The 19694-nt window shown below is 45.1% G+C and overlaps 1 long non-coding RNA gene across 2 annotated transcripts; it reads left to right on the top strand.

The window, feature by feature from the left end:
* Positions 1-14550: 14550 nt before the first annotated feature.
* LOC109768082 (uncharacterized) lies at positions 14551-16368 on the top strand. Of its 2 annotated transcripts, none has more exons than XR_002234028.4 (3): positions 14551-14841; positions 15612-15708; positions 16107-16368. It is a non-coding gene; the product is annotated as an uncharacterized lncRNA (long non-coding RNA). The 2 variants fall into 2 exon arrangements; XR_002234029.4 differs by lacking the exon at positions 14551-14841 and adding an exon at positions 15158-15446.
* The last annotated feature ends 3326 nt before the right edge of the window (positions 16369-19694 follow it).

Raw genomic sequence — 19694 nt, forward strand, 5'->3', positions numbered from 1 at the left:
CATTTCTAAATGGCTAATCCAATTGAGACAAATGATATGGCATTGCAAAGCTTATGAAAATGCGCTAATTTTTCATGTTAAATGTTTTTCTAATTTTGAACGATTTAAAAGTAATTTAGAAAACGATACAAATTCCATCGAGTTCGTATTTTTTAGCTAATTTTTAACCGTATGTCCGTATGCAGCAAATGATATTGCGTTGGAAAGCCTGAGGAAATGCGAAACTTTTTCATTTCAATGGTTTTCTCTGATTCCTAGACGTTTTCAAGTAATTTTGAAAACAACGAGATCATTCGTTCTGTCTATATCGCGAAACAGATTCTTCAAAAATGCACCGCGTGAAGAACTTGAACTTCTCGGCATGTCTACCTGAACTTCACTATGTTTTCGATGTGCTTTTTTTTTGCTGGTAGCACTCCATACACTGATTGGAATTGAGCAAGTGATATATCGATGGAAAGCTGCTGTAAACACGCAACTTTCCCGTGTTGATCATGTTTTCATACTCGCGACGGTTTTAAAAGTTTTTCATCTGAAATTCATTTAGTGTAGTAGTTGAACTTCCTACTGTTTTCACGTTGAACTTCTGTGACGTATTTTCGTTTGTAATTTTCTCATCCTTCTGTACAAACCTCTCTCACAATAATTTTTTTAACTTTCTCCGACCGAGGACTTGAACTTATAACAACAACAAAATTGGACCTTGCCTTTTTATTCATTTTTCTCATATTAAACACACACCATGTAGTACATGAACTTTTTCCATTTTTATAATTTGATTTTTTATTTTATTTTTGAAATCAAATTGCTCCCAAATAATAACTGAACTTCTTTGTGGATTGAGAGAATTATTTTAAAACGCAAAAAAAACGATTTCTTATTTGTGTTTTCGAACATGGAAATACAAGGTGAACCTCTCTCGCAAGAATTTTTTAACTTCCCCGGACAGAGCACTTGAACTTCTTTCAATAAACCTTTTAAGCTTTTATTTTCTATACTTTATTTCTCACCCGAAATGCATTCCTTGCAGTATTTGAACTTCTCGTTGCTTTCACTATGAACTTCTTTCAATAGATACGATTTTTTTTAATACATAAAAACGTGTTTTAAATGGTATACATGAAAATTTTGAACCGTTCATCGAAATGTGGCACATAATATACCAGTGGAAAGCTTATGAATAGCAGCAAGTTTTCATGTAGACATGCGTTACAAATTCGTTGCCGTTTGAGAGTAGTATTTAAAATGGCAAAACAATGTTGTTTTTTGCCTTTTAAAACAACATGTAAATGAAGGACGGACGTCTCGTAAATATAATTTTTGAACCGTGCAGGGTGGAGCACGTGAACTTCTTGCAACAAACCCTTTAGGCTTTCAGTTTTGTATTTGTTTATTCTCTTCTGAAACGCATTCCGTGTAGTAGTTGAACTTCCTGCTGTTTTCACGTTAAACTTCTGTGACGTATTGTCGTTTGTAATTTTCTCAACCATTAGTCAGTGTTACACAAATGATATTCCTTTTGTACAAACCTCTCTCACAATAATTTTTTTAACTTTCTCCGACCGAGGACTTGAACTTACACAAATAATATTCCTGCCGTTATCAAGTAATTTAGAAAATGGCGAGATCATGATTTTTGCCTTCATCGCGAAAGGAAATGCACTGCGTGAAGTAGTTGAACTTCTGGGGCATGTCTGTTTGAACTTCACTCTGTTTTTTATGTGTTGTTTTTTGCCCCAAACCACTTACCGGAATTGAGCAAATGATATATCGATAACACACAACTTTTGCGTGGTAAGCAAATCTGTTTTAATTGGTATACATAAAACTTTTAAACCATTTATCAGAATGTAGCATATAATATATCGTTGGAAAGCTTATGAATAGGAGCAACTTTTTCATCTAGGAAAACGTTAGAAATTCGTTGCCGTTTGAGAGCAGTATTAAAAATGACAAAAACAACATTGTTTTTTGCTTGTTTTTAACATGTAATTGAAGGTCGTACTTCTCGCACTAGAGATCTCGAACTGCACTAGGAGGAGCACGGGAACTTCTTGCAACAAACCTTTTAGGCTTTTAGTTTTTTATTCATTTTATTCTCATTTGAAATGCATTCCATGTAGTAGTTGAACTTCCCGCTATTTTCACTTTGAACTTCTACAACGTATGTTTGGTTGTAATTTCTCATCCGTTCATCGGAGTTGTACAAATGATATACCGTGCTGATTACCTCTCTCACAAGAAGTTTTGAATTTTCCCGTGCCGAGCACCTAAACTTCTTGCAACTAAAATTTTATACTTTAAATTTTTATTTCTATTTTCTCATATGAAATCACACACCATGCAGTACGTGAACATCTGGCTATTATCACTTTGAACTTCTCACTGTTTCGCTTTAGTAACGAAAAAAATCTGAGTTTTTTTATAAATATTGAACTGCACTTTTTTTAAATTTGGACTTTTTGGTTTATTTTTTAGAAAAGAAAAACATGATTTTTAAGTAAACTTTCGACAACTTAAAAAAAATAGAACTTCATATTTGTCTCTTGCCTTGAGTTTTTTATGCATCAAACTTCTGTGCTATTTTAATTTGAACTTCTTGCTTGTATTCTTTGGTAAAGAGAATAATCTGAATTTCTTATAAATATCGAACTGCTCTATTTTCGTAATTTGGACTTCTTGGTTTATATTTTATTAGGAATAAGGAAATCCGGGGGGGATCTGTACAAACATCAGGGTGTCTCTTTTTTGCTTTTTATATTATTTGAACTCTTAGAATTATTGAATTTGAACTTCTAGAGTTAATTTTTTTATGGGAGGCGCTTTGATAACAATTCTTTTATAAACTTCTTTTTATTAAATTTGAACTTCAGTCAACTTTTTTATAAATGACATAGAATTAGGGAAAATCTATTTTCTATATACTTTTTTTGAACTCTAATTTGGACTCTTTGGTTTATTTTTTAGAAAAGAAAAACATGATTTTTAAGTAAACTTTCGACAACTTTTAAAAAAATAGAACTTCATATTTGTATCTTGCCTTGAGTTTTTTATGCATCAAACTTCTGTGCTATTTTAATTTGAACTTCTTTCTTGTATTCTTTGGTAAAGAGAATAATCTGAATTTCTTATAAATATCGAACTGCTCTATTTTCGTAATTTGGACTTCTTGGTTTTATATTTTATTAGGAACAAGGAAATCCATTGGGGGGGATGTGTACAAACATCAGGGTGTCTCTTTTTTGCTTTTTATATTATTTGAACTCTTAGATTTATTGAATTTGAACTTCTAGAGTTAATATTTTTATGGGTGGCGCTTTGATAACAATTCTTTTATAAACTTCTTTTTATTAAATTTGAACTTCAGTCAACTTTTTTATAAACGACATGGAAGTAGGGAAAATCTATTTTCTATATACTTTTTTTTTTGAACTCTTGGTTTTTTGACCTATTTGTCAAAACGTGAAAGTTATGTTTTTGTTATAAACAACCTCTTGTTTTATCTAAACTTCTTGTATTTTTTAAACAAAATTTTTGTATTAAAAAACATCACAATTGTTTTTTACTTTAATTTGAACCTTTTGGTTATTTTTTAGGAATGAGGTAATCCTCAAAAAACTATGTAAAGGTTTTTAATTACAAACATAAAATTTTCTTGGGAAGGTCAAGCCAGCCGTTGCTAGAAGGTCAAAAGTCCCAAGAGATCCACCAGAGTCGTGTCTTCACTGGAGAAAAGAGAGGGAGGAGCGGCGTGGCTAGGTGGCGGGCGGGATCGGAGACGGATGCCGGAGGAGTTGTGAGGGCCGGATGCTGGGAGAAGGATGGTATGGCAGCACCACGGCGCGATCTGGCGGGGTTGCTGGTCGCCGCGTGGTGGCTGGGGATCCGGGGATGCGCTAGTTGTTGGACTTCCTAGTTTTATTCTTTAGTAACGAGAAAAATTCTAGTTTTATAATAAACGTTGAACTTCTCTGCTATTTAAATTTGGACTTCTATTCTTTAGAAACGGTGAAAATCCATTTTTTAATAAAATTCTCGAACTACTCTGTTTTTTAATTTGAACTTCTTGGGATTTTTGAGGCGATATAGGTGCCACTATGTGGGGCTTGGTGGGTCCGATCACCATGAATCCATAATTTGAACTTGTTTATTTTTTCCACCACGAATTTACTCATTTATATACCGTGGATTTCTCACATTTTCTCCCAAGTGATCACCTAATTTTTTACTTTTTGTCCGGGACATCCCGTCTCTTGTGTCTCAACTTTAATTTTTTTCCTTTTTACAAAAAGTAAGCTGCTCTTTTTTATTTTTAAATTGACCTTTTTATTCATTTTGTAAGTTTTGTGTTTTTGTTTTGGTAACTGAAAAAACAATTAGTACCCCTTCTATTTTCCTCAACTTTTCTTAACTGGAAACACTCTCTTGCTGATTTCTCTCGGGTTTTTTTCTACAACACAGCAAAGCTTTTGACATGAACCTTTTTTTATTCACTGCATTCTTCTCATTTTTTCAGTTTACAGTAATTTTACTCATTTTTACTATATCCAAGCGTGGTCCTCTACAGGCCGAATTTATTGTACACTTGTACACATATCTCTGAAACTGATGCATAGCAAGTTATGAGAAAGGAAATTTTGCAAACAAAGTTGACTAAATCAATGAAACACATCAATTAACACATTACACACTCACAAAAGAATAGCGCTAGATCTGCTCATATGCATATACAATAGCACAAGCACACACGAACAGTGTTATGTCTTCCCAGAGAGGAAACAACACCAACCTGCCATAACTTCACGCAGGACATGTTTTCATCAAAGTTTTTTACTTTTGTGGCACAACAAACACCAGTGATACCATTTCTGAACTTTCTTAGCAAGACATCACATGGAGGAAGTAGTAATCCACGGAAGAAACAAACTATTTTTATTAGGAGCTAGCATCGTCACATGGTTATGAGCAATTAACTAACTGTAACGGGCGCTCAGGGCGTAACCTTCGTTAGGAAGGTCAAGTCGACCATCGCTAGAAGGTCACAAGTTGCTGGAGATCCATAGGAGCACCGAGTCGTCGCCCGTCATCGTCACTGCAATACACACACAATCGGGCAGGTTACGAAGTTAAACACCCTGTAGTACTACCTAGTTAGCCATGTTTGTAGCAACAGTGCATCTCTGCTTAATTGGTTCATCAACACATTTTAGGCGGCTGACCTACTGTTCTTCAATGCACAAAGTTGATTCATCAACATTGTCCTACTATTTTTTGATGCACAAAACTGGTGAATGAACAGATTGGCCTGCTGAAAACTAACACTTTGGACTGCAGCCATACTTTATTACTGCACAAAATGGTGCTCTACAGAATCTCAGGAAGCACTTAGAACCGGTAGAGACGGAGGCACATGGCGGTGCCCGCCAGAGCTATGATTTGGAGGCGGTGGTGGCGGAAGAAGCCATGCCAGGTTGGGGAGGAGGGACGGGGATCTCTGTGGGGAGGAGCTTGAGGTGAGGAAAGAAGACCTATCGGAGTTGGCGGAGGAGAAACCTAAGGACTCGATCGTATGGATATGGAAAATACAGGATTTCCGATCCTAGCGGGAAAAGGAGGTAAATGGATACTCAATTTAAAGTGATGTGGGGATCATGGGTGGTGGGCGACGGCAGCGGCGGACAGGGGCCGCGGCGGCGCTGCGGGAAGAGTTCGGCGGCAGCGGCGCGGCAAGAGGCCGGCGGCGGTGTCGCGACAGCAGTGTGATAGTAGGAGGCCGCTGGCGGCCCGAGATGGTTGCCCAGGACCTGTCCCAGGGGCCGCCACCGCGAACTGCCCAGGCCGGCGCCGAAGCTTCTGTTGGGGAGGGGGATGGGGGCGGTGGCGCTTCTGCTAGTGGACGGAGGTGGGGGAGGCGGCCCTTGCTGCCGGGGGAGGGGGTCGTGGCGGCGTCGCTTCTGCCGGTAGAGGGAGGTGGCGGCGACGGCACTTCTGCCGGTGGAGGCAGGTGGTGGTGGCGGCGCCTGCTGTCTGGGGTGGGAGATCGGGTCGGCAGTGATGTGTGCGAAGTTAGAGGAGAGCGTGGGATAAGATCGGGAGGGCCTTCTTTTTTTTCTCCGCGAGTTCGGGAGGACATCCGCGCGCAGTATATAGGGCCCGTTGTAATTCAAATAGTTATTCTAATGCTGGGATTAGAATAGTGCTATTCTCTCTATATATATTACACTCAAAATATATTCCTTCAAAGGAGGAATGTGGTTGGTTTCAAGATACTAATGGTTTTCTGCAAATTGGAGCAGAGAAGTGGGTTATTGTTATAAAAAGGATCATAACTTATCTCATAGTCGTTAGATGCAGATCTAATGATCAGAAATGACGGATGATAGACACACCATCATCACCAACTGAATATTTTATAGGAGTAGAGATAAAAAATTACACAATCGCACTGTGCTTCGCCCGCGCGCGCTATGCAGCTAAGCAGTAGCAGGCCGGCCCCTTTCGGCGCAGCACAGCAGCCCACCCCACAACGCATTGATTTTCTTTTCTTTACACCTCGGTGCCATTGACTGCCTTGGCCCACCAGTCATCTTCCCCACGGGAACGTGTTCTTGCCAAACACTATAGCTACCGAACCAAACCCCGTTCGAATCGATCGATTTGATCGATCCTTTGCTCCTCGCGCAGGCCCACCTCCCTATAAATAATCCCCTCACTCTCCTCTGCCGATTTTGCTGCCAAATCGCTAACCATGTGTCCTATCAATTCGTCCCGATCTCGCCAAAGGTCAGCCGCTGCAGAAGTTCTCGTCGGTCGATTCGTTGCCACAGAAGGTTCCCAGCTTCCCCTCCTGCCCCTATTCTCTTCTCCTTGACCTCCTCTCTCTCTTCGTCACCTCCTCTCTCGCGTAGGGGCACACCAGAGAGACCACGACTTCCACCCGAAGCAGAAACCGCCGTCGCCGCTCCAGCCGGACGTCACCGACGCTGGCAGAAGCACGAGTCGTCCCAGAGGATGTTTTCAAGTTCACCGCGTCCCTCCTCATCTCGTGCTATCGTCCCCGAACTCGGGAAACCTCGCCAGCGAGCGCACGCTCCAAGTCTGAGTCGGCCGCGCCGTTCTTCTCCAAGTCCGGGAGCCTTTCTCTGTTCTTCTTCGACGAGCACATCTCCCTTCCTTTCGATCTAAACCGTGGGCCAAGATTAGATTGCCTATATTATCTTTATTGCCGAATCGTTTTCCTTTAAGTTGCGACCGCTCGCTGTTAGAACTTGCAGCGGACACTTCCTAGCCAATGGTATATTGCCACGTGGCAACACGCACAACACATCTCATTTTTTGGGTAAATTTTAGCGCAAACTTTGCTATGTTGTAACTTTTAGTCTGCATAGACAAATTTAGTGGTTCTTTTTCCTGTGTAGATATTGACCAGGAAAATCTAGCAGAACCAATTTTTCACATTTTCAAACTGTTTAAATTTGAATTTGACCAAATTTAAAATTAATCTTTCGTAGGCCATATCTTTTAAACCTTTGATCAAATTTACTTGATTATATTTGCATTGTGATCCTACTAGCATGTAGATAATATATACCTACTGGTACGTTTCTATTGTTGGAGTTTTGTTTAAATTCTTTGTCATGGACTTCAATTTACTGTTATGAAAGTATGGTTTATTTATGGAACAATTGTATTTGTGCCCCTAGTTGGGTCACGCTCGACTGATTTGCCCCTATTTTTTCAACAATTGCGGTTTTGCCCAGCTCACTTCACTTGCCTTGTGTTTTTGCCCTTCCGGGGCGGTTCCGATCAGTGAGCAGTCGCCACGTGACCTTGACTACTTAGTGGAGGTAGGTGAAGGTAGTTTTATGCGAAACCAAACTTGAGTGTTTTGTCTATCATACCTTGCTTGTGGATGTAGCTTTGCTATGTCATTATGGGTGATTTGCCAATACATTCAATGTATTGACCCTTGTGGCTGCAACTTATCATGTTGCAGGATTATCAGATGATCAGTGAGATATATCAAAGTCGCGAGTCTTCACTCAACAATTCACCAAAGGTCATTGATGTGACTCATCCTTTATTATGCTACATTTCCGCTGTTGTCATTCAATAAGGCTAGCTATGTGCTATTCATTTTGTAATACTTTATAAATTCTGGATGATACGTTGTAGTAAATGATACACCTGTTATTTGATATTCATATGTATTGTGTGTGCTAGCGAATAGATCCAGGGACTAGCATGGTAAGCACAGGGACAATTACTCCGTGAACATAAGTATTCTGGAAGGCATGATCCCCAATGACACTATTTGAAGTTTTACACATCGCTTTCAACCAAGAAGGGATTAGCGCAACAAAGTACACCTTAAGCTATCTATGCCAGAAAGCCAAACAAGTGAAGAAAAAAGGGGTTCATAGGGAATAACGCGATTGGGGTTACTATTTACATTAGTCAAAAGGGAGCGAGAATATCTCACACACACACACATATATATATATATATACTAGTACAAATGTCCGTGCGTTGTAATGGGCAAAAAAAATTAAACATGCTCCATGTGGCATTACACAACACTCCATATATCTAAATTTTGGCTAACGTGAGAAATAAGGTTATATTGAGCATATCATTTTGGACCATCACACGTGAAGCAGCCACCCTAACGATATTCGTCAGGACCTAATTCAGCTCCGCACTTTCATTTGATGAAAAAGTAGTTGTGCATGCAATAGTCTTTCAATCGATTACATTTTTTCTTGTTCATAAAAACATGATTTTTTTTTTGAAAAGATGTATTTTTCAAGACATTTTCTTAAAAATTGTATCAGTTTTTTTAGGAACTTTTTTTGGAAAATTATATTACATTTGTATTTGTTTTTTTTGCACTGTTTTTGGGCTTGGCCCCAGCAGATTTTTTCTTTCGAGAGTACGCCTAGGCGTACCATAACTTTATAGAAGGCAAAATTATAAGTACAAGAAGACTACCACTCGCTGCGAACAACGAGTGTAGCACGAACACCACACACAAGCATGTCCAGGGACAGCCACCAATGACCATACAACACTACAAAGCACAAGCGCCTGCCCTACCAGATAACAACACCGCGTCTCAACCCACCTCCAAAGACCAACTGCTCCATTGAACTTCGCTCGTCGACGCACTGTGACGCCCCCGATTCAATCGTACACTAATCATGCACGCAAATGTGTACGATCAAGATCAGGGACTCACGGGAAGATATCACAACACAACTCTACAACATAAACAAGTCATACAAGTATCATAATCCAAGCCAGGGGCCTCGAGGGCTCGAATACAAGTGCTCGATCATAGACGAGTCAGCGGAAGCAACAATATCTGAGTACAGACATAAGTTAAACAAGTTTGCCTTAAGAAGGCTAGCACAAATTGGGATACAGATCGAAAGAGGCGCAGGCCTCCTGCCTGGGATCCTCCTAACTACGCCTGGTCGTCGGCGGCGGGGTGCACGTAGTAGTAGGCACCTCCGGTGTAGTAGGAGTCGTCGTCGACGGTGGCGTCTGGCTCCTGGGCTCCAGCATCTGGTTGCGACAACCAGGTAGAAAGGAAAGGGGGAAAAGAGGAAGGAAAGCAACCGTGAGTACTCATCCAAAGTACTCGCAAGCAAGGAGCTACACTACATATGCTTGGTTATATGTGTAAAGGGCCATATCAGTGGACTGAACTGCAGAATGCCAGAATAAGAGGGGGATAGCTAATCCTGTCGAAGACTACGCTTCTGGCAGCCTCCATCTTGCAGCATGTAGAAGAGAGTAGATTGAAGTCCTCCAAGTAGCATCGCATCGCATAATCCTACCCGGCAATCCCCTCCTCGTCGCCCTGTTAGAGAGCGATCACCGGGTTATATCTGGCACTTGGAAGGGTGTGTTTTATTAAGTATCCAGTTCTAGTTGTCATAAGGTCAAGGTACAACTCCGGGTCGTCCTTTTACCGAGGGACACGGCTATTCGAATAGATAAACTTCCCTGCAGGGGTGCACCACATAACCCAACACGCTCGATCCCATTTGGCCGGACACACTTTTCTGGGTCATGCCCGGCCGCGGAAGATCAACACGTCGCAGCCCCACCTAGGCTCAACAGAGAGGTCAGCACGCCGATCTAAATCCTATGCGCGCAGGGGTCTGGGCCCATCGCCCATTGCACACCTGCATGTTGCGTACGTGGCCGTAAGCAGACCTAGCCTAGCAGGCGTTCCAGTCCAATCCGGCGCGCGCCGCTCCGTCGCTGACGTCAAGAAGAGCTTCGGCTGATACCACGACGCCGAGTGCCCATAACTGTTCCCGCGTAGTTGGTTAGTGCGTATAGACCAAATGGCCAGACTCAGATCAAATACCAAGATCTCGTTAAGCATGTTAAGTATCCGCGAACGCCGACCAGGGCCAGGCCCACCTCTATCCTAGGTGGTCTCAACCTGCCCTGTCGCTCCGCCATAAAGTAACAGTCGGGGGCCGTCAGGAACCCAGGCCCACCTCTACCGGGATGGAGCCACCTGTCCTTTCAGCCCCCTCATCAGAATCACTTGCGGGTACTCAACGAGCTGACCCGACTTTAGTCACAACATGTGTCATGTATATAAAGTATATAGTATATACCCGTGATCACCTCCCGAAGTGATCACGGCCCAGTAGTATAGCATGGCAGACGGACAAGAGTGTAGGGCCACTGATGGAACACTAGCATCCTATACTAAGCAGTAGGATAGCAGGTAAGGGTAACAACTGTAGCAACAATGACAGGCTATGCAACAGAATAGGATTAACCGAAAGCAGTAACATGCTACACTCTTCTAATGCAAGCAGTATAGAGAAGAATAGGCGATATCTGGTGATCAAGGGGGGGCTTGCCTGGTTGCTCTGGCAAGAAGGAGGGGTCGTCAACTCCGTAGTCGAACTAGGGGTCGCCGGCAGTCTCGGGGTCTACCGGAAAGAAGTAACGAAGGGGGAACACAATAAATAACAGAGCAATCAAAGCATCACAAAGCGTAACATGGCAATACGCGGTGCTAGGGGTGACCTAACGTAGTAGTAGGTGCTACTGGCGAAGGGGGGAAACATCCGGGAAAGTATCCCCGGTGTTTCACGTTTTCAGATAGATGAACCGGAGGGGGAAAGTTGCGTGTTTGCTATGCTAGGAATGTGTGGCTGACAAACGGACTACGTATTCGGATTCGTCTCGTCGTTCTGAGCAACTTTCATGTACAAAGTATTTTCATCCGAGCTACGGATTATTTTATATTAATTTTTAAATAATTAATTCATTTTTAGCATTATTAGAATTAATTTAATTAGAAAATGCAATTATGACGTCAGCAGGATGTCAGGGTGATGTCAGCAGTCAACTAGTCAGTTGACCTAGTCAAACTGACATGTGGGTCCCACTGTCATTGTCTAAGACTAACTAAGCAGGTTTAATTAGTTTAGTTAATTGATTATGTTAATTAAACTCAATTAATTAAGTTATTTAAGCAGGTCTAATATTTTTATTTATTTATTTATTTTTTATATCTTTTTTTTCATTTTCGTTCTCAGGGCGTGGGCGACGGGTTACGGGCGCCTGGAGCGGCGCTGGGCACCCGCCCAGGTCGACAGGGGGGGAACGGCGATGGGCGCCGGCGGCCACCGCTACGAGCGGCAGCAGCAGCGCAGGAGGCCGGGGCTGCGCGCCGATGCGGCACAGCAGCAGGACCGCCGCGGGATGGAAAAGGGGCGGCGGTTCAGGGAGCCGACGAGCGGCCAGTGGGGTGCGTGAGGCGGACGAGGCCGTGGGTGCCCGATGGACGCGAGCGCCGGGCGCAGCGGGGGGCAATGCTTGGCCGTGCGTGGCCGTGGACGGGGGCGGGACGGACCCGAGCGACGGCCAGAGAGGGGGGCCGCGGCCGCGGCGAGGCCAACCGCCAGTGGCCGGAGTGGACGGGAAGGGAGGAGCACCGGGCGGCGCCGGAGCAGGCGCGAGGTGAGCGCGTGCTGCCCAGAGCGTGAGCTCCGGCACGCGGGCGCGTGTGCGCGCGGTGGCGCACCGAGGGAGGCGCGGGGACAGGGGAAGGAGGGTTGAGGCCGTGGCCTCACCGGGATTTGTAGGGACGGGGCAGCGGGGGCGCGAGGAGGTCATCGGGGACGACGCGTATGGAGTGGAGGCAGGCCGGCGGGGAGGAGGAAGCAGGCCAGCGAGGTGGTCCTCCAGGCGATGGTGACGACAAGGGGGCGACGGGGTGGCTCCGGTGGGGCTCGCGGAGCTCCAGGCGGCGGTGGACGCGACGGGCGGGCGCAGGGCGTCGGGGGCAACGGGATCGGGCCGATCCCGATCCAGATCGATGGGGAAGGAGAAGGGGATCGTGGGGGAGTGGGGGGCGAGTGGGGCGTTGGTGGGGGTTAGGGTTTCACCGGGTGGGTGGATAAGGGAAGAGGGGGTGGCCGGTTGGGCCAGTTGGGCCGGCCATTGTGGCCTGCTGGGTCGGCTGGTCCAGTTGGGCCAGGGGGTGGGGGTTTATCCTTTTGATTTTTTTGTTTTTCTTTTATCTTTCAATTTCTTTCCTGTTTATTTCATCTTTCAAATTGTTTTAGTTTTGTAAAACATATAGTTAACTCCTAAATTAGTAATAGTAATTATACCACTGCCACAATTAACTTGGCACCTAAATATAATAGTTTGTAATTGTTTATCATTTTAAAAGCATTTAAATAATTGTTTTTGCTACTGTTTTACTCATTTTAGAGTATTGAGACATTTTATAAAAGTGTGGTTTCTCTGCCATAATTACCTATGCATTATTTGGCACAACGCGAACAATTTAGTTTTAATATTTGAAAAGCTTTATTGTTTGACTTGATCTTGAATTTAAATTTGAATCGGTTTCGAATCAACGCGAGTTTATCAACAGTAACCGAGGTGACTTAGCATCATTAGCAAAGGTTCACTGTAGCTTAATTATCCGGGCGTCACACGCACCATCCACCCTCAATGCCGAAGAGGAGGTGGCAGGTAAATGGCAGGACTTGCTCCGATCTGCGGAAGACATCGTCTTGGATGCATCGGCGATGACCGTCCATAGCGCCGTCGGGAATCAGAATAGGACCGCAGCAAACACCGGAGAAGAGCAGCAAGGAACAAAGCCGTATCTACAAACACGATGCTCCCAACAAAGGAGCGACGTCGAGACGTCTCCATCGTGCCGATCCGACTGAATCATGGCTTTCGCCCGGAGACAACAACCAACTCCAGACGAGCGAGGGAAGTGTCGAAATGACCTCGACGACGCCTCCAAGGAGGGGGATGACACCCACGGGTGCCATCGCCGCCGGCCCGGCAAGAGCCGTGCAAGATTTTCATCCGATCATCGCACATCTCCACACCTCGAAGGAAATTGGGCGGCACCGTCCAAGAGGCTACACACCACCGCCACCGCAACACCTCGTCATTGTAGCTGCATAGCCAAGGAGCGGTGACAGTCCGCACAACAAGGACAAACGCCGCCACCAAACACCTACAACTTGGCCAAGGAACCGTAGCCACCGAACTCCTCCAGCAAGGGCCAAAACCGCCATCGAAGGCTATCATCCGCTCCAAAGTGACAGCCTTTCGACGATCCAGCACCAAGTCACGGGCAAATCCCACACCGGCACCATCGGAAGACCACCGCCGCTCACCACATAGCCCATAGGTGGCCTGCACGCTCGCTGCTCGCCAGGAACTCCATCCTAGCAGAGCCATCGCAGCTCCGCCACCAACCTGGACGGTGGGTCGTGCCGCCGCCTCCAGTATCCGCCGCTGCCACTAGCCCGCCTCACCACACCGCCGCCGTCCCTGCCAAGACTGCCGCATCTCCATGTCTCCCGTTGTGCTTCGTCGTTAGCCACCACCACACCGACCCCCCAACGCAACCGCCAGCACGACCACTGTGCCTAGCAGCCGTGGAGGCCCGGCGTCACCACACCCGTTGGCAGCCACGCCCGGGTCCCGACCGGCCAGATCCAGATCCAGAGAAGGGGATCGGGACGGAACCGAGACCTCCGGCCGCCGCAGCCGCAGGCAACACCGTCCGACGGAGCACCATCACCCCACAGCCACCGCACCATGCCGTCGCCGCGCCCTCGCAGCACCACGCCGCCAAGCACCGCCGACGATAAAGCACCGCGCCATGGTCAAAGGGCGGGGAGCCACGCCGAGGAGAGGCCCCGCCGCCGCCGGCCCTGCACGGACTTTTCCTGAAAGTGGCCCTTGGCGGCGGCGAGGGGGGTGGGGAGGGAAGGAGGTCGGCCGGTGCCGAGGATCTGGGTTCTCCCGTGTGTCCTCGAGGAGGGACTAGATATTAAGCAGAATGATTTCACCGACACACACATCTTCTCTCTATTACTTTTTCTAAAAAATCTTCTCTCTTTTACTGAAAAAAGAGACGCACGAACTCGATTTCCCTTCCTATTCCCCATTCTCCCTCCCTTGTGTTGGACAACGCCGCCGCCGCCTCCCACCTTCTCGTCGTTCTCGGAGGACGAGGGCAGGAAAAATATCGCCTCTGGTGGCTGCACCGTTGTGCCCTCCACCCGCCCCGCCGTAGCAACGGGACTTTGTGCGGCTCCCTCTTATTTCAGCTCCACCCGCGCCACCGTCGACGGTGCGGCTCTCTCCGACGCCTACAGGGCCTCCTCGCGCGGCTGCACCGGCGCTCCTATCCGGCAGAGGAGGAGTAGGAGGCCGCTGCTTCCTCGGCATGGTCCTGCTCACCGACGACGAGGACCTGCGAGGAGACGACTCCACTGCTCCGAGCTCCTCCGACCTACTGCTGCCGGCGCCATGGAGGTCCACCCCCCCACTCTCGCCCCTCTCCCCCTCTCTTTCCATGTACCGCACTGCAGCAGCGAACTTAGTTCTAATCTGCACGAAAGATTACTGAAGTTAATCTGGGCAACAACATGCGCTCGTCCATTAACATTTTAGATGCAAAGTTTAGGACTAACTGAACCATAGATTTGCAGAGCAGATGGCAAGGAACTGGTTAGAAGGTTCAGTTATGTAACTTTTGGGAAGTACAGTTAGTTATTGCATGATTAAACTACACTTGAGCACCTGTCCCTAGCAGCTCAGAACTAAATGTAATGATTGCCTTACTTTGTATGCTTTTCTGAATAAAATGCAGAGTGTAGAGATGATCTGAAATAAGAGAGGACGAAACTTGTTACTTGTTCCCGGCTGTGTGTCTCTTGTTTCTTAATAGTCGCAGATGTAGCTTTTATTCTTGTTTCTTGTTGCCGAGTCTAGAAATAACATGCCCTCGTCATCTGGCGTCCTTATCGCCGCGTTCAACCCTGTGCACTAAGACCCCTAGCAGCTGTGACTGGTGTTGGTGCTGCTGTTTGTATCGCTACAGCAGTGAAGGCCACGGGTCTTGTGAGATTATTAATTAGGTATACTTCCATCTAGTTCTTCCATTCTATATAGTATATCCAACAAATTATATTCATCTGCCCTTTCTGTTCGATCCTTTCTAAAATGTGCATATATATAGTTTTCTGGTTTGTTTGTTTATCTTCCGCTATGAAATTGATATGTACTTTTACAAAATTGGTCAGATATATTTCGGGTTCCATGGGAGGTAGAGAATGTGACGTTTAGAAAAATCAGGGCAGCGGCAAGATTTCCAAGGAGAGAAATATGTTATTTTGGCTTGTAAGTCTCTTTCTGCCCTTAGTTACACATTTTGGTGCTAAATTTGTATATATACATAGAATTATTTCTATAGCAAAATCATGAATGACTTAGTGGACACATAATAAAAAAATATCAATGAATGATTTAGTGGTTCAGGACATTATACATGAGAATTATACAATGAATGATTTGTATATAGGCGATGAAGAATTCTAACTGATCAAGTTCTGAATTCTAACTGCGAAGTTGTCACTTGGCTGCAGTGTTTCTGTAGAATTCTAGCAATAAATTTAAGGTTAAAAATAAGCAATGCAATGTGACAGAATCGATGAGCCATGTGATATCTAATTGCCTAAGTCCACATGGTTAGCATGCTAATGGTGCGCTAATATACTTTGTTTTTGTTGAATTCTCAGGTGATCATCTATCATTGCATCGTAGACTGACAAAGGTGATGAAGAATTGTGTAGTGTCTATGTGCCAACCAATCATCTATATATTGGTGATACCTTTTTGGTGAACTCTGGAAATTATAAGGCCAATCTGTCCATTCGAGAATTATATTGGTGATATCGTTTTGGTGAACTCTGCGGAAATTTAAGCTTCTTATCATTTCCATTGTTTTCTTCAAAAAAGAATTATTTGATGTCTTCTATAGCATCTCCTTTAAATGCTAAATCCTATCAGCACTTGTGAATACTATATACTGTTCTTGTCTTGACCTTTTTTTCATCATCGTTGCAATTTCATTTTATGTCCAGCTATGAGACTGGTTGGACCTCTCACTCTATCATGCTATGCCATCGTCCATTCTCATACTTTCAAGGTAAATTCTCTTGATATATTTCTCAGTGGCTACAAAAGTACTGTTTGGGTTAGCACCCTTACTCATCTTTCTAATTTTGTCAGAGCGTTTATCGTATCTGGGAGAATGAAACATGAGGAGACTGTTGTAGCAATATCGTCTTCTCTACCATATGAAGTTGTGGATAGAGTTGGTACAATATTGCCATATGAAGATTCAGTTTTCGAGGAGGAAAAAACTGGAATTCCTTGAGATGCAGGAAGAACTTATCAAGGCGATGTATGTCTTACAAATATTAAAAATGGACTATTTTTACATCATCCGTTAATGCAGCCATGATACTTGCCGTAGATATGAAACTCACATTGGTCGTACTTCTGGTAAGCTAATAGTAAGTGGGGCATGAGTAATTCATATTATGGACTTCTTTTGTCTGACACCCCATGTAACATACGCTACTATTGCATGTCCTTCCACGTGCTTGTTTTGTCATGATTGAAGCTCGTTAATATTTCTTGTTCGTGACCTCATGATCAGTGGCGGAGCTACACATAACAACCTGAGCGGGCCAAATTAAAGGGAAGTACAACTATTTTACTCCGATGCCCCATCTGCCTTCATATGCTAGTGTATTTTCACTAAACCTGGGCGGGCCATATCACGGTTTTGCTTGGCTGTAGCTCCGCCGGTGCTCATGATCTCATGCATTTGATGGATTGGGAAGCTGTTCATGGTTTATGCTATGAATGATTTTTTTTATTTGAACTCTTGGTAACCTTGCATTTGTGAATTAATGCAATACTCTGTAGTCTCAACTGCAAAGCTATCATCTCATCTCATCTGAACCACATCAATGTTCGCACCAGATGGGGAAAAGTGTATTAGTTTATTATCTTTTGTGCGCTTTAGGGCCATCCATAATAAAATTTGTTTCATGGGATCTGTTAGCCCAGTTTTAGACTTTTAGTTGATAAATACCCGATAAGTAGGTATTGGGATTTATGATCGCCTGGACCCGATATTTTGTTGTTTCCAACATAATGTTGCGAACATTTGAGAGTTATTTGATGTCTTCTATAGCAGCTCCTTTAAATGCTAAATCCTATCAGCACTTTTGAATCATCTACTCCCTCCGTCCGGTGAAGAGTGTACATCTAGCTTCAAAATTTGTCTACAAAAGAGTGTACCTCTATCTTCCCAATGCACTTTAAAGTAGGAAAAAATACTTCTCTCTCATCACACGGTAATCAAGACCAATATCAATCTACACATGGTCTTCTTAATTTCTACATGCACTTAGCTCATTGGGGGTTCGGTAATTAAAGAGGAAAGAGATGGTGGCTTGCACTTTTCCAATGCATTTTTTACTTAACTCCATAATTTGTCCTAAAATTTCTAGATGTACACTCTTGATCGTATGGAGAGAATATATACTGTGAAACCGGCTGCTCACTTTCCCATATCTATATGCTGATGTAGATATCTTTAGAAATATATAAAATCCATGTCCTGACCGATGTATTTACAAGAACTGTCTTATTTTGCCATATATGTTCTCAGTAGTTTTGAGTTTTATCGATTGTACTCCTTCGCTGATCAGCATGTAATCACTCTTTAGGACTGTACGATTAATTGTTTTATTCTAATCAAATTACAATAGTAGGACAGGGTCACAGGGCCATGTACGCCTATGTTTGTCCATAGAAGCAGGGGAAGTCATTGCTGATTATCAATTTGATTTGTACATACCTGGCTCATTGTTTTTGCTGTCAGCGCCGATACAACACCAAAGATCATGATAAGAAAGATCGTCGATAACTGCCACACGTGTGATGTATCGGATGGTTGTGCCGCACGCCCAGTGTGGCACGGAGACGACCCCGCCCGCACGACCGCGTCCGGGCGCGCGCAGCCACAGACCGCACGTCTGGTGCAGCGCGATCGCCCCGCACGAGCACGTACGGGCGAGCGAGCACGCGGCCCGCACGACTCGTCTTGGCCGTCGCCCCTCCCCGCCTGCGTGCCACACGCCCCCGCGTGTCAGTAACCACGCGTCCCGTCGCGATTGCCATGGTCCGGACCCTCTTCAGTTGCCATGTTGCTGAACTACAGTTGCCATGTCGGACAACTACAGTTGCCATGGTTGCTCAACTGCAGTTGCCATCTTAGGTCAAGTGCTGGATGCCATTTTTGGGCAACTGCAGCTGTTGCCATGTAATGGTCTGGCATACAACAGTTACCATGATTTGAAATTTTTTAGGAATTGCCATCTACTAACACTGGACAGTTGCCATGTAGCACTAAAAAACATGGGAAGAAACATGTTTCGGGTAAAGAGAGAGTTGCCATCTGTTTACATGTTTTGCTAGAGGCAGTTGTCATGGATCCTGTAAAAACACATGGCAACTGATAGCTTTTGGTGTGTGGGAGAGGAGACAGGCATGTGGGCGATGGTGGTATCTTTAGGAGTTGCCACCTACTAACACTAGACAGTTGCCATGTAGCGCTACAAAACATACGTGGTAACAATAGCATGTTCGGGTGAAAGAGACTACATATGGCTCGCTCGCTCGGACGTGCTCGTGCGGGGCTATCGCGCTGCAGCGGACATGCGGGTTGTGGCTGCGCGCGCCCGTACTCGGTCGTGCGGGCGGGGTCGTCTCCGTGCCACACAGGGCGTGCGGCACAACCACCCGATACACCACACGTGTGGCAGTTATCGGCGTCCTTGATCGCTAGAGCAGCCAGGTCAGATCAATCGTTAGAGACAGGTCGAGCTAGCCAGATGGGATCGACAGGGAACTTTTTTTAGATAGGAAGAAACATAGATCTACTTTTAGATCTTATGTGTCAATCTTTATGTAACATATAAAAGGGTGACATATAGAGAACTATGAAAGCCTCCTCCCTTTAATATTATTAGGTAAAGAATATATAGGGTGAGTCTATTATGATAACACCCCTTAAGAGTCTTATTCTAATAACACCAGCCTTATTCTGCACATCCCTCACCAGATCATCGCCGCCCCTCCTCTCCCGACCTTCTTCCGCGGCAGCGGCCTGGGAGCGCCGCCGCCCCTTCCCTCTCGGCCTTCTTCCGCGGCAGCGGTCTGGGAGCGCCGCCGCCCCTCCCCTCCCGGCCTTCTTCCGCGACAGCGGTCTGGGAGTGCCGCTGCCCCTCCCATCCCGGCCTTCTTCC

This window comes from Aegilops tauschii, chromosome 5 (genome assembly GCF_002575655.3).
Source record: "Aegilops tauschii subsp. strangulata cultivar AL8/78 chromosome 5, Aet v6.0, whole genome shotgun sequence".
In the NCBI taxonomy this organism is placed as follows: domain Eukaryota; kingdom Viridiplantae; phylum Streptophyta; class Magnoliopsida; order Poales; family Poaceae; genus Aegilops; species Aegilops tauschii.